This window comes from Bos mutus, chromosome 24, assembly GCF_027580195.1.
Source record: "Bos mutus isolate GX-2022 chromosome 24, NWIPB_WYAK_1.1, whole genome shotgun sequence".
NCBI classification, from domain to species: Eukaryota; Metazoa; Chordata; class Mammalia; order Artiodactyla; family Bovidae; genus Bos; species Bos mutus.
In genome coordinates this window covers 22751063-22767855 of record NC_091640.1, presented here as the reverse complement: position 1 = coordinate 22767855, position 16793 = coordinate 22751063, and positions in this window count along the sequence as shown.

The following is a 16793-nucleotide window of genomic DNA, read 5'->3' as shown; positions in this document are numbered from 1 at the left end:
AATGTGGCCTTTGCAAGTCTCTTAGCCTCTCTAAAATACATTTATTCAACTGCAAAGTGGGATTATATTGGTAACTACAAGGATTATTGTGAGGATTATATGAGGTAATGTTTAGACCAATGTCTTGCACACATAAGTATCAGTGAGTGTAAACCCTTAGCAGATCAGGCTTGGATACTGAGATGGACAAGAACATGATACATCGTTCACATGGAGAGGCTTATTTTCCATAAAAATAAATGATTTAATCACAAAAGCACACATGCTTAAAACATACCAATTTCTACACACAATTATATATGATGAGAAAAAAGTAAAACTAAAAATCATTGACCCTGATGCTAGGAAAGATAGAAGGCAGGAGGAGAAAGGGACAACAGAGGATGAGATGGTTCGATGGCATCACTGACTCAATGGACATGAGTTTGAGCAAGCTCCATGAGATGGTGAAGGACAGGGAAGGCTGGCATGCTGCAGTCCATGGGGTCACAAAGAGTCAGACATGGCTGAGCGATTGAGCAACAACAATCAATGACTTAAATAGTCATGAAGGTAGACTGAATTGGTTTTAGGCTTACTACATAAAATGCTGCTGTTTTTTAATCTTCTTTCACCTTGAAATATCTCACTTTTATACACAAGTCTGTCCTCCATCTGTTATCAGTCTATTCTCAACTGGTGTTAATTAAACAATCTTATCTGTTCTCGGCATATATCAGAGGAAGAAATTCTGATCTCTTCAAGAAAAGTTTTATCTAGCCTTCCTGGGTCTGAACCCTACCATGGCCTCTTCATTGCCAGCTCCCTGTTGTAATGATACAATTTATTTGTTAGATCAACTGGGCATATGAATCACTCATACGTGTGCCTAAGAAATGCACATACATGATCTGGGTAATCACTTCAAATAAATGTTTGGTTCATGTTTCTCTTCATAGACTTGAAGTTCTAACTCTTATTAATACAATATAATCAACAGCATACATCTCTCCTGATTGGAAACCCGTTAGGACTAATAAAGAGTGACTTTATTCATTATTCTTAAGTATACTAAGATCTTATTGCCTCTCTGTAGCAATAAAAGGAAAACATACAATGTTTTCAAATTCCTTGAAAAAACTCTTTGTCTAGAAATTATGCTTCCTTGTTTGTTGCAGCTGTTATGAAAGAATAGTGAAGAATATGACCCAAGGGTCTAAGAAGTCTCAATAAATTTCATCCTTTAACTTTCCTTCCAAATTCTGAACCAATTATGTACGAAGAAACATGGAAAGGCAGGTGGGAAAATAAAAGTGTTTTAGTTTTGATGGAACTGATACAGAGAATGTGATTAATGTCTGTGGACAAGACAGATAGAAGACCAGTCTGAGGGGACTTACCTAGTGGTCCAATGGTTAAGAATCCACCTTAAAACGTGGGTTCGATCCCTGGCTCGGGAAGTAAGATCTCACATGTCTTGGGGCAAGTAAGCCCATGCCACAATTATTGAGCCCACGAGTCACAGAGAAGCCCCCATGCCACAGCAAAAGATCTCATATGACATAATGAAGATCCAGCGTGCAGCAACTAAGACCCAACACAGCCAAACAAACATATAAAGACCCACGTAAGCTTCCAAATACTAAATCTGAGTATTGGACATTTGGTGGCATCACTTTGCAAAACTGAAAGCTTCCTTATAAAGGGATCAACTCGGGAAAACTCAGTGAGGGGTGGACAAGAAATAAGGCTGGGCCTAGAAAATGGAATTGGACCTGATTCTCACCTACTTCCTAAAACTAACCCAGATGCCTGCGAGAGATACTCATGTCCAGATCTGCTGAATTGACCCTGACAATCAGGGTCCTTTAGGATGGACTGGTTGGATCTCCTTGCAGTCCAAGGGACTCTCAAGAGTCTTCTCCAACACTACAGTTCAAAAGCATCAACTCCTCAGCGCTCAGCTTTCTTCACAGTCCAATTAGGCTAGTTTAGAACTTTGTCGGCAAAGTGATGTCTCTGCTTTTTAATATGCTATCTAGGTTGGTCATAGCTTTTCTTCCAAGGAGCAAGTGTCTTTTAATTTCATGGCTATAGTCACCATCTACAGTGACTTTAGAGCCCAAGAAAATAAAGTCTCTCACTGTTTCCATTGTTTTCCCATCTATTTGCCATGAAGTGATGCAACAGATGCCATGATCTTAGTTTTTTTGAATGTTGAGTTTTAAGCCAGCTTTTTCACTCTTCTCTTTTACCTTCATCAAGAGGCTCTTTAGTTCCTCTTCGCTTTCTTCCATGATGGTGGTGTCATCTGCATATCTGAGGTTATTGATATTTCTCCTGGCAATCTTAATTCCAGCTTGTGCTTCACCCAGCCCAGTATTTTGCATGATGTACTCTGCATAGAATTTAAATAAGCAAGGTGACAGTATACAGCCGTGACATACTCCTTTCCCAATTTTTAACCAGTCCATTGTTCCATGTCTGGTTCTTCTTTTTTCAATATAAATTTATTTATTTTAATTGGAGGCTAATTACTTTACAATATTGTATTGGTTTTGCCATACATCAACATGAATCCAGGGGTGTACACGTGTTCCCCATCCTGAACCCCCCTCCCACCTCCCTCCCCGTACAAAGTTCTGAATAGTCAAAGCTATGATTTTTCCAGTAGACAGGTACTGATATAAGAGTTGGACCATAAAGAAGGCTGAGCGCTGAAGTACTGATGCTTTTGAACTGTGGTGTTGGAGAAGACTCTTGAGAGTCCCTGAGACTGCAAGGAGACCAAACCACTCAATCCTAAAGGAAATCAGTCTTGAATATTCATTGGAAGGACTGATCCTTAAGCTGAAGCTCCAGTACTTTGGCCACCTGATGTAAAGAGCCGACTCACTGGAAAAGACCCTGATGTTGGGAAAGATTGAGGGCAAGAGGAGAAGAGGTGACAGAGGAGGACATGGTTGGATGGCATCATCAACTCAATGAACATGAGTTTGGGCAATCTCTGGGAGATAGTGAAGGACAGGGAAGCCTGGCCTGCTGCAGTCCATGGGGTAGCGAAGTGACTGAACAACAACAGTGGAATGTACAGTGTGGGGAGAGCAGTCAATAATAATATAATACCTTTATGGCGATAGATGGTACAGAGACTTATCATGGTGGTCTTTTTGGAAGCCATAGAAATACCAATCACTATGTTGTACACTAGGAACTAACACAGTGTTTCAGGTCAATTTGTCATAAAAGAGATCAAATTTGTGGTTATCAGAGGAGGAGTTTGTTGGAGGGGGGTGGAATTGGATTGAAGGCATTCAAAGGGTACCGACTTCCACATATAAGATAAATAATTGCTACGAGTTTAATATGCAACATGATTAATATAGTAAACTCTCTTGTGTGTCATATATGAAAATTGTTAAGGTAAATCCTAAGAATTCTGACTATAAGGAAAAGTATTTTTTCTGTTTCTTTAATTTTATATCTATATGAGATGATAGATGTTCTACTAAATTTATTGTGATAATCATTTCATGATGTATGAAAATGAAATCATTATGCTGTACACCTAAAATGTATACATTGCTGTAATGCAATCATATCTCAATAAACCTGAGGGGAAATGGCTTAAAAAAAAAACAATTAGGCTAGTGTATATCTCTTCCTTTTAAATGAATCTTGCAGAATGCCATCATAAATGCTGTGAGAAGTTGGTATACTTTTAGGCCATTAGAAACTAGTAATAAACCTAGTTGTTAGATATTTTGAAAGTTACTATAGTTAATTACTCTCACTTGCATCTTGAGAGTTTCTGAATTTTGTATTATAATAAGAATTGATTAACTTAATTGCCTCATAAAAGCTCCCACAGGCAGTATATGTCTTTTATAAAAAATAAATATAACACAGAACAAATAATTTATCATCTCTCTGTTTAGGAAAATATGAACATGAAAAGTGTTTTCCCTCTAGTGTAGGAGAATTTTTCACAAGAATATCGGTTAATAGGAAGCAGATCATATTTTTAATTAGATCACAGCCATATCCATAGTTCAGGTTTTCCCCACATACTAACAATTCAACTTAGATCTTTCTGGATGAAAGCAGAAATAGTACACTTCTGACTAAATAGAATTAGCCTTGAGAAATGGTTATGTCTTTTCGGTCACTAAATACAGAAGTTAATACTAACCTATCTGCTTTGGAATCAAAAAGGAAATAAACCTTCTGGATTCACACGAGCTTCAGATAAATGAAGATGGATACAAGATGGCAAGTTGCTTTGGCCACTTGTAAAAAAGGTGTATCTACCCAAGCTGTAAACAAATAGAAATTCATTACTAGATAGCTTGAAAAAGACAAATTACCTAGAATTTATGGGAGAGTAATTTCTCTCCTTGAAGTAATGATAATGAATCTCCATTATCCAACATTTTTAGTTCACTCTCAGTCCTCAGAAATTGGAACAATGATTATAGGCGCCAGTGAAAAATAGTTCCCATCTTCTTTCTTTGATTCTCTTACATACTAGGAAATGGGATTCTCTTTGCGTTTACCTTTGCTGACTATAGGATTTCAGAGATGAATGTGCCACTGTTAACATTATTTCTAAAAGTTATTCCCTAATCTATTAAGTTCTGGAGGAAGAAATTAAAAAGATAAGCAATTCTCAACTTAGAAGCACAGTTTTCCCCAAAACATTGTCCTTTGATTTTGCTTTACTTAAAATTTTTTTTTCCATAATACCTAAAACCATTTATTTTTTTTAATAAGACAATTGAGTTCTTTTTTATTGTGAAATAGGTAATATATACAAAACAGCATATACAATGTATATCTACATTTAAAAAAGCAATATAAAATTTTAAGTGTATTTTCTCATAGAACAAATATTATGAAGTCACCTGTGTCCCAATTAAAACCATAAAAGCTTACTCCATCAGGTAGCCAAGCAATAACTATGTAGATATATGGTATCAACAATATAGTTAAGTTCATCACCTTGTATTACATTCTATTTTTAACCTATGAGCATAGCTCAGGACTTCTTTGAAATAAAAACCCGTATGAAACTTTCACATCTGTAAAAGAGTAGATACATATGTAGTATCATTGCTGGCATTGTTTGTAATACACAAAACTTGGAATGTCTACTGATAAGTGAAAGGAACTATATATATATATATATATAGATAAATAGATCTCTATACTTGATATAGGTGAATGGAACTACACATACACAGTTATAAATTAGAATATTTAGAGAATGAAATACTATACAAACTTTAAAGTAAATGGAGTAAATCTATATGTACCAACATCAATAAACCTTAAGATTCATTTTTGAGAGAAAAAACATAGGTTGCCTAATAACATATAAATAATATTAAGTATATAATTTAGATAATATTTGGAACCACTGGAAATGGTATATATTGCTGACAAATACATGTGCATATGTAAAAGTTACAAGTAAAAAAGTATACAAGTATAAAAGTATACAAATACGTGTGTATACAGTAAAAGTATACAAGCACAATGTTAGAACGCACACCCACTTGGGAATGGGGTCAACTCTAGAAAAGAGAAGACTGTGTTACAAATCTACCTGCAGTATTCTCTCTTTATTAAATCTCACCCTCTCAGGCAGACCATGAGGTCAAAACTATTTTCCTAATAATCCTAAAATGTTACCCTTTTCACTGTGTCGACATTTGCACAGATGGCACAAAAACAATGGTGAGTAAAGCTGCATATACCTTAGCGTGATTCAAGGCAGTGGCACAAAACTGTATCCCCTGTAATCACAGATCTGCCTGCACAGTCAATGTGCCAAATTCACTCCAAAATGCCATTGAAGAAGAAGATAAAATGAATTTTATTACATCTCAAATCTTGAGTAGATGTATGCTCATATTATGTGTGACAAAATGGGAAGTTCCTAGAAGGCACTTTTGCATTCGAGTATGATGGTGTCTTGAGGAAAACCACTAATGTGATTATTTGAATTACAAGTTAAACTAGCTGAATTTTTTTATGGTACACTATGTTTAAGAGTTGGACACAACTGAGGAGACGTAGCACAGCATGTTTACCTGTAAGAATTATTAGCAGATTCAGTGCATTCTGTCAGTTCAGTTGCTCAGTCATGTCCAACTCTTTGTGACCCCATGGATGGCAGCACTCCAGGCTTCCCTGTCCATCACCAACTCCTGGAGCTTGCTCAAACTCATGTCCATCAAGTCAGTAATGCCATCCAACCATCTCATACTCTGTCGTCCCCTTCTCCTCCTGCTTTCAATCTTTTCCAGCATCAGGGTCTTTTCCAGTGAGTCAGTTCTTAGCATCAGGCAGCCAAAATGTTCAGCTTCTTCATCAGTCCTTCCAATGAATATTCAGGACTGATTTCCTTTAGGATTGACTAGTTGGATCTTTCTTGCAGTCCAAGGGACTCTCAAGTGTCTTCTCCAACACCACAGTTCAAAAGCATCAATTCTTTGGCACTCAGCTTTCTTTATAGTCCAGCTCTCACATCCATACATGACTACTGGAAAAACCATAGCTTTGACTGCATGGACCTTTGTTGGCAAAGCAATGTCTCTGCTTTCTAATATGCTGTCTAGGTTGGTCATAGCTTTTCTTCCAAGGAGCAAGTGTCTTTTAATTTCATGGCTGCAGTCACTATCTGCAGTGATTTTGGAGCCCCCCAAAATAAAGTCTCTCACTATTTCCATTGTTTCCCCATCTGTTGCCATAAGTGATGGGACTGGATGCCATGATCTTCATTTTTTGAATGTTCAGTTTTAAGCCAGCTTTTTCACTTTCCTCTTTCACTTTCATCAAGAGGCTCTTTAGTTCCTCTTCACTTTCTGCCATCATCTGCGTATCTGAGATTATTGATATTTCTCCTGGCAATCTTGATTCCAACTTGTTATCCATCCAGCCCAGCATTTCACATGATGTATACTGCATATAAATTAAATAAGCAGGGTGGCCATATATAGCCTTGACATACTCCTTTCCCAATTTGGAACCAATCTCTTGTTTGTGTCTAGTTCTAACTGTTGCTTCTTGACCTGCAAGAACTGTTGCTTCACAGTACACTCAGACTAGAATATTTAAGAGACATTTTTTGAACACAAAGATGAGCCTCTCATTTTCAGAAAAGAAACAGAGCATATTTGTTACACATGACAAAATTTTGCTTTCAAGAGGAAATTCAAATTCTGGAAAATATATCTGTCACCATAAGCTTTTCAGCTTCTCAATACTTAAATGTTCTAAGATACATAATGATATAACAAATGTGAGTTATAAAATAATAGAACAAAATAGGTCAAAACTCCAAAGACCAGTGCATGATGTTACAAAATCTTGCATGGACAAAACAGCCATATGAAGTATGAAACTAACCAATGGATTTTAACATATGATAAATTAAGGAACCTTCCTTAACATTATAACACAATGCAACTAACTTGTAAGGTACTACCAATGACCAATTTTTAGTATGATATCAAAGAAGAATATTACTATTATCTGAAAGGCTATTAAAACACTGCTTTCTTTTCCAAACATTTACAATATACTAAAAACAAAACAGTAGCTAGCAAAAGACTGAATGTAGATAGGAGAATCTACCTGCATTCTATTAAGCCAACATTAAAGCCATTTGCCATGGAGAAGGCAATGGCACCGCACTCCAGTACTCTTGCCTGGAAAATCCCATGGGCGGAGGAGCCTGGTGGGCTACAATCCATGGGGTTGCAAAGAGTCGGACACAACTGAGCAGCTTCACTTTCACTTTTCACTTTCATGCATTGGAGGAGGAAATGGCAACCCACTCCAATATTCTTGCCTGGAGAATCCCAGGGATGGGGGAGCCTGGTGGGTTGCCTCCTATGGGGTCGCACAGAGTCAGACACGACTGAAGTGACTTAGCAGTAGCAAAGCCATTTGCCAACATGTAAAATAATGCTGCTCTTCTAAATTTTTTCTTGTTTTGGAAACTACCAAAATAAAAAGTTTACAGGCTATAGATACTAAAAGGATTTTTTAGATAAAAAGAGGGGGAAAAAAAGAAGAAACTGTTCATGATCCCAGCACCCATGTATAATCACAACTGTTCAATATACCTGATTTCAGACAGGAGGCATAGTCTACTCATGGCTTTTATCCATTTCTTTGGGAAGTTTCTTATCAATGTATATAAATTCTTCCCAAATAGAAGATAGTGTCCTCCTTTCTGTCATACTTACCATAAACATTTTCCCTCATATCAGTGTATTTCAATCACCTTAAAGTACCCAATGACTAACATACATGGTAGCTGAATTTCAGTATTTAGCTCTAAAACAATAGTGTGCCACAATTCTGAAGTTTGGAGCAAGGTCAGCTTAAGAATGACACAGTTTTAAGCTATTTTATTTATATCTAAGCTAATTCAATTTTATCTATATTGCTTTATTCCCACTCAGATTCCAGTGTACTTTTCTGACTGGAAGAAAAAGAATGGACTCAGTAGCCTTGGTGATAATTGAACATAACCTTGACTGTGGTCCAAGTGGTGTCTCCTTGGAAATATCATCTGTCAGGGAGTTTATGGCAGAAATATAGTTGAGAATTGCTGCTTTGCTACTGCTGCTGCTTTAACTAATGTTAACTGGCTAATGGAAGGTCTGCATGATACATGGTGAACCTTTATTATACTTTATGATTATTGGTTGAATAACTGCCTATCTTTTCTGTTGGATTATAAGTTCTATGAGAACAGGCTTGACCTGTCTTGCTCACCTTTGTAACTGTTGAATTCATAGATGAATGAATAGTGAGAATAAGACAATCAGGTGATGACTGGAGGCACACTATGTGCTGCCTTATTAGTTAAAACAGTAGAAATTGATATTTTTGTTTGCTTATAAGTGACTTTGGGCATGCAGTTTTGCCATGACTATTTGAATGAATCGAATGTTACAGAAACAATCTTCCAAACCCTTGAAAATAATTTTATTGACTTCTTAATTTATTCTATTTGTGTCTTTCCTCCTAATTGGGAATATACATTGGGTAGAAAAATTTTTTAAAATCTCCTGAGAAAACTTGATCTACATCATGGATTGCTTTCTGCCTTGTAACATAAAAAGTGTTCATTTTGTCAAATTAGCAGCAAAAGACGCATTATAAATAAAGACGTTGGTAGATGTGGGATAGATATACAGCTTCACTAACCTAGCTCCACTGGAATGTATTCACCAGGTATCCTGACCACTGTCTGAACTTGTTTGTAACATGTTATCTGCTTCTTTGGTTTTGTTTATAAAATAACAATCTCCTTTCCCCTTCTCTTATCCTTTCTTACATTAATTATCAAAATACATGCAATAAAGATGGAGGTACAGGATATAAGCCCATCCCTCTCAGATGAGCCACAATGTGGAACTGTCACCATGGTTACCATGATTGGATCCCCTAAGCTGCACCAGGATTGCAGTTTCATCCATTCTCCCCAAGTTGCTAAGTTTCAAATTTGTCAAACTCAGAAGACACTGTTTAGAAAACCAGTTTATTAATTTGAGTGACAATACACATTGATATTTTTGGCTATGAACCAGGGCATAACTTTGCCTATAAACCAGACTTTTAGGAAGTTAACTAGAAAAATCTTTTTGGTGAGCATAAAAGAATAGATTATCAAAAAAAAAAAAAAAAGAATAGATTATCACAAGGACCTTCCATTTAGCACATGAGACTCTGCTCAATGTTATGTGGTAGCCTGGACAGGAGGGGGATTCTAGGGGAGAATGTCCCTTTGGTATCCACCTGAAACTATCACAACTGTTAGTCTGCTATACTCCAATACAAAATAAAAAGTTTTGCATGCATATGCATTTTTCCATTTCCTTCTTTTTAGTAGACATGAAAAAAGCAACCACATATAATAAAGCATAAATCAGTGCACATTTTTGGTAGAGTACAGCATCCTGTGCATAAAGGGCTATCACTGGCATTTCAGCTATGGTTGTTTTTGTATTTTGTATATGCACATAAATAGTTAATGTTACCTGCAATCTTTGTAATTTTGTATATCAACACCCATCACAGACCTAAGATAACTGTCTATTATAATTTTGATACAAACCAGATTTTTCCAAGGTAGAGGTCAGGATCAAATAATCTACTTAATAGGTTATTTTTCTTACTAAAGTACCATTATTAAGCAATGCATTACTGTGTATATTTTGAAAGTGCATACAGTGCTTTACTTCTAAGTTTTATCAATATTTTTATATCCTTGTTATGTCCAGTCATGTTTTAAAGTTCAATTTCAGTGATGGAATTATGTTTCTAAATCATTTGAACAATGTCTGTTAAATTTTGACACTCTTCTATAATGACAATGACTAAAATCATTAGCAATTCATCTTCTTCTAGGATTGTGATTTTTATACTAAGTAGGCTATGAATGAAAATCATATTTTGCACTCTTCACATCATATGTAAAGAATATAATAATAACAAGACTATCTAAATTAATTCAGGAGGCATTATCGCAGCACTGTTTATAATAGCCAGGACATGGAAGCAACCTAGATGTCCATCAGCAGATGAATGGATAAGAAAGCTGTGGTACATATACACAATGGAGTATTACTCAGCCGTTAAAAAGAATACATTTGAATCAATTCTAATGAGGTGGATGAAACTGGAGCCTATTATACAGAGTAAAGTAAGCCAGAAAGAAAAACACCAATACAGTATACTAACGCATATATATGGAATTTAGAAAGATGGTAACAATAACCCTGTGTATGAGACAACAAAAGAGACACTGATGTATAGAACAGTCTTATGGACTCGGTAGGAGAGGGAGAGGGTGGGAAGATTTGGGAAAATGGCATTGAAGCATGTATAATATCATGTATGAAACGAGTTGCCAGTCCAGGTTCGATGCACGATACTGGATGCTTGGGGCTGGTGCACTGGGACGACCCAGAGGGATGGTATGGGGAGGGAGGAGGGAGGAGGGTTCAGGATGGGGAACACATGTATACCTGTGGCGGACTCATTTCGATATTTGGCAAAACTAACAATACTGTAAAGTTTAAAAATAAAATTAAAAAAAAAAAAAAAAAAACCAAGTCTAAAACACTGATGATGGTTTTGAATTGTGCGGCTGGAGAAGACTCTTGAGAGTCTCTTGGATTGCAAGGAGAACAAACCAGTCAATCCTAAAGGAAATCAACCCTAAATATTCAGTGGAAGGACTGAAGCTCAAGGTAAAGCTCCAGAACTTCCGCCACCTGATGTAAAGAGCCATCTCATTGGAAGAGACCGACCCCAATGCTAGGAAAGATTGAGGGCAAGAAGAGAAAGGAGGCAACAGAGGATGAGATGGTTAGATGACATCACTGACTCAATGGATATGAATTTGAGCAAACTCCAGGAGATAGAGAAGGACAGGGAAGCCTGGCATTCTGCGGTTCATGGGGTCACAGAGCCAGACATGACTTAGCTACTGAACAACAAAGCACTGACTTAGAATTCATTCATTCAAATACCTTCACTTACTTTAAAGCCAATTCTGATAATCACCTAGTTAATTCTATTACACAGAATTTCTCAGACTATATATGAATATTTCCAATCCTAGGATATTTTATTGCAACCAATGTTAAACAGTTACAAATAAATTGATTGCTTCCCTGGCAACCATTCCTTCTATTCTCACCAACAATATTCTGATTTTCCTTGCAGAGTTCACTCCTCCCAAGTCCTTAACCATGTGACTGAGATGGAACTGACCCACTAGTCCAGCTTTTGAATTAAGCCCTCTAATTGGTTCAACATTGTAAATGTTTCTCATTGTGGATCAACAGGGGAAAAAAAGCTTCATGGCACATGCACAAGCTATGATAGTTGATCACAAGACTTAAATGTGCAAGGCTTGCCTTAGACACTTCATGACCAGAAGGGGAGCCACCATGGACAGCCTAAGGATAAAGCTGATAGGAGTGGAGGCAGAACAGAGAGGCAAAGAGAAGCCAGATCTTGGTGACATTGTTTAAGCAGCTGGCTGGGTCAGTCATGACCCTGAGCTGGCTATACTACTGGACTTTGAAGATAAAATCAGTGAATAATTCTTTTGTTAATCTGTTTGTTTTAGCTGTTTGAGTTTTATTTTCCACTGCATGTAACTAAAACATTTCCAGCTGACATAGAGACTAACATAAAAATTGACTTCAGAATTATATGGAGTTATGTTATTAATATATATATGCATTTAAGAAGTAACACAGCAGATAAATTCATTTCTGCATTTAAAAATTATTTGAGTATTTTTTCCAGGCAATCCAGAGATGAGGATTCAGAGGTAAACAAAATATGCATAGTCCCTCTCCTAGGAATGTCCTGCTTCACTGTAGCAGGCAAAAAAGACATTTAAAATGAGTACATTAACTCATTCAATTTAATTTTGCAAAGCCTTTGAGGAAGAGGAATAGAATCTCATGGAGGCTCATCACAAGGATTAGACCTATTCTGGGATGTATAAATTCCCAGTGAAGTGTTAGTCTCTCAGTGGCATCCAACTCTTTGTGATCCCGTGGAACAGTAGCCTAGGGCTTCACAGGTGCTAAAGAGGTGAAGTGAAAGTGCAAGTCACTCAGTCATATCCAACTCTTTGCCGTCCCATGGACTGCAGACCACCAGGCTCCTCTGTTCCTGGGGATTCTCCAGACAAGAATACTGGAGTGGGTTGCCATGCTCTCCTCCAGGGGATCTTCCCAACCCAGGGACTGAACCTAGGTCTCCTGCATTGCAAGTGAACTTTTTACCGGCTGAGCCACCAGGGAAGCCCAAGAATTCTAGAGCGGGTAGCCTATCCCTTCTCTAGCGGATCTTCCTTACCCAAGAATCAAACCAGGGTCTCCTACATTGCAGGTGGATTCTTTACCAACTGAGCTACTGGGGAAGCCCACCCACTTGACAATGCAGGAGATATAAGAGATGTGGGTTCGATCTCTGGGTTGGGAAGATTCCCCTGGAGGAGGGCACGGTAACACATTCCAGTATTCTTGCCTGGAGAATCCCATGGACAGGGGAGCCTGGTAGGCTAAAGTCCATGGGGTTGTAAAGAGTCGGAGATGACTGAAGTGACTTAGCACACGGCACAGACTGTAGCCTGCCAGGCTTCTCTGTCTATGGGATTCTCCAGGCAAGAATACTGGAGTGGATAGCCATTCCCTCCTCCAAGGGATCTTCCCGATCCAACCCAAGCCTCCTGCATTGAAGACAGATTCTTTCCCATCTGAGCCACAAGGGAAGCCCCACAAATTCCCTTGGGCTCCCATAGAATATAACTACAAACTAGGGGGCTTGAAACAATAGGAATCTACTCTCTGACATCCTGGAGGCTAAAAATCTGAAATCAAGGTTTTGGTGGAGTCCTCTGGGAAAGAATCTCTGCCTCTTCTTGGCTGCTGGTGGTTGCCGGCAATCTTTGGTATTCCTTGGCTTGAGGCTCCATCACTGCCATCTCTTTGTCTGTTGTCATATAGGCTTATTCTCTGTGTCTCCAAATTCCTCTCTTTTTAAGGGATTAGAACTTCAAAAGTTATTTTTGGAGGACATAATTCAACTCACAACAGAAGTCCTAAGAAAAATTTATCTGAGATCACCTCGAGCTGACATCTAAAGATATGGAGGGAACAAGAGGGAATTGAATTCCTGGGATATGTGGCCTTTGTTGATGGTCCATTATTTCTGCTGTGGCACATCATTGCCCTGTGTTTCTTTCTGGTCATCCATCTGCAATCTCTGTCGACACTTAATAGGAGAGAAATTGTGGAAGGGCAAGTCTTTAATAATGATGGTGATGCAATCTCTTAGTCACTCGGTCATGTGATAAATGAATTCTGGTTGTGCAGGTTTTTAAATTTTTAATAGTCATTAAAAATATTTTTTTCTAAAACTTGGGGCTTCTCTGGTGGCTCATTTGGTAAAGAATCCACCTGCCAATGCAGGAGACCCAGGTTCGACCCCTGGGTTGGGAAGATCCCTGGAGAAGGAAATGGCAACCCACTCCAGTATTCTTGCCTGGAGAATCCCATGGACAGAAGAGCCTGGTGGGCTACAGTCCATGGGGTCACAAGAGTCAGACATGACTTAGTGGTAGAGCACCATGGTGGAGCTCACCATGCTCACCATGGTAGAACAATCAGGAATTTCTCTCTCTCCCTCTCTCTCTCATGTGCAAACATACACACAAAAGTATTTAATGTCTTTATCTGGAAGAATTAAGCATGCAATCTATTTTCTACCTTTAATTTTTACCGCTATTAAACTATTAGTACATACATTTTGTTAACTGCAGCAACCACTTTGAAATTTTCTCAAACTGAATGTTCTCAAAACAAAATTTAGACACTCTGGTATCAGCATTTCTGAAAGACCCTGGGTTTAGTCAGCTTAAATCAGTGAGTTCCCTCACTGACTAAGAAGAGCCTTTATTCCGAACATAAACAGCCTTGTCCCACATAACCTCCCCTCCTTCTCACTCACCCACTAGCAGCTGAATTCATTGTCTCTGCTTCCACAGATGACTTGTATATGAGCTTTATTCAACATTGATACTTACTGACCTTGAGAAAAAATAAACTAAAAAATTAAATTGGGGGGAAAACTATAATTTGAGTTGTATGTGTTATTTTATAATCAGGAAAGAAAAAAAGATATTTAACATTTTGATGGTGCTGAGACTTCGTGACAGCCAGGGCCCTGCAGTCTCTGATGGGAGCTGCAATACCTGACTCAGGCCATCGCTGGCCCTGCCCTCCCAGCCCTGAAGCCTTTGTACCTAGCATTCTTCATCTGAGATCTTCCTCCTGTGCCTCTCTTATATGAACAAATCTCATCATGAATGTAAAATGGTTTATTTGGTTGTGAAACAAAATGTTTAAAAGATTACATATATTTATATATGATATAAATTAATTATATATAATTATATTTTAAACAAAATGTTTAAAAGATTACATACATATCACATATATAATTATATATAATTATAAATATACATATTATATTTTTATATATATATAAAATAGAACCTCACCATTATTTATTGAAGCAGGTATTTTACTACACTTATTTTGCAGTCTTATTTTCAAAACAACCTTATGAATAAAGTATTATTACCTTTGTTCTTGAATGGAGAAAGGAGAGACCCAAGGTCACATAACAAATAGAGATGCTCAAGTAGAGAACAAAAACCTACATTTGTCTAACCTTAAAGTTTGTGTTCTTTTTCCATGAATGCCACTCTTATTCTTTCCCCAAGTCTGTTATACAGAGAAAATAACACATATTTTTTTAAATAAATATGTCTCACCTTCTCTTTTAACCTGAAATCTAATAGTGCATTTGCACTACTCTTAATTTTGTGGAACAAGTCATAGGACCAAGTCTTCTACATCACCACTAATGAGCACATTTTAAAAACACCTACTATGTGCAGAGCACTGGACAAAATGCTATCATTGAAATATGGAAAAATGAATTCTGCCAGGAAGGGATTTACCATCTACAAAGAAAGAGAAGTTATTGAAGATTATTACCTAAGAATTCTTAGTTGACATTTCTAAGGTAAGGTCTAAACGCCTTATCAGGACCACAAACCTAGCTTCACTTCAACTCTTTGGCTTAAGGTTTTGGCAGGGATGATCCTCTCCAAATTAGAATATATAGCCATCCTGAAATTCAAGCTCCTGAACCTCCATTCTACTCTCAACAATATCACTGCCACTTCTGGCAATCATTTGACCAGGTTTCCTATCATCTTTGAACAATCTATGACTTCCATCTTGATAGTTCTTAGAACACAGAATATGCCCAACCATTTATAGATGTGCAAAAACAGTCTTGCCCTTGTTGTCTGATGGTTCATACACTGGGGTGTTTACTTGGTTAGTCTTTTAATGAATTCACTTATTGAGGATTAGATTTTCTGTTTTCCCTGGGGGCTCAGTGATAAAGAAGACACCTGCCAGTGCAGGAGATGCAGGTTCAATTCCTCAGTTGGGAAGATCCCCTGGATAAAATAATGGCAATCCACTCCAGTATCCTTGCCTGGGAAATTCCAAGGACAGAGGAGCCTGGTGGGCTACAGTCCATGGGGTCTCTAAAGAGCTGGACAAGATTTAGCAATTAAACAACACAGATTTTCTGTAAGTAAGTACATTGCCTCTGTGATTGTATCTATATCAGGGAAAAGTTCACAGTGTCTCTTTGTATCATGGCAAGTCCCAGTAAACAAAAATAATTTTGAATGTTTTTATGAAGAATTGGTTTTGAAAAGAACTCTATGTAATCAAAGAGAAAATATATCATTAAAAAATCCAGGCACTGACCATAAAATGTTGAATAAAATCATGTTTATTCCTTCCTTCTAATTTAACCTACCATGCAATATTCTTTCATAAATGCTTTTTAAAAATTCACAGATCTACAGACTATACTCTCATAATTGTTAATAGGTTAGTTAATGTACAGGACATTTAATGCAATGTAATACCAAATTTGGAATTTTTTGGTGATACTAGAAGCTTACCATTACTGTTTAACACTCTTTCTCTTTTCTGGATGCTGGCTTTGCATTTCCTTTAAATAAAGAATGGTGCTATGTCTGACCATGAGGCAACCAACTTTGAGTTACAATATTCAGTATTGCTAAATCCTAAATGATTAAGCTGTTAAAGTGCTACACTCAATGTATCAGCAAATTTGGAAAACTCAGCCATGGCCACAGGATTGGTAAA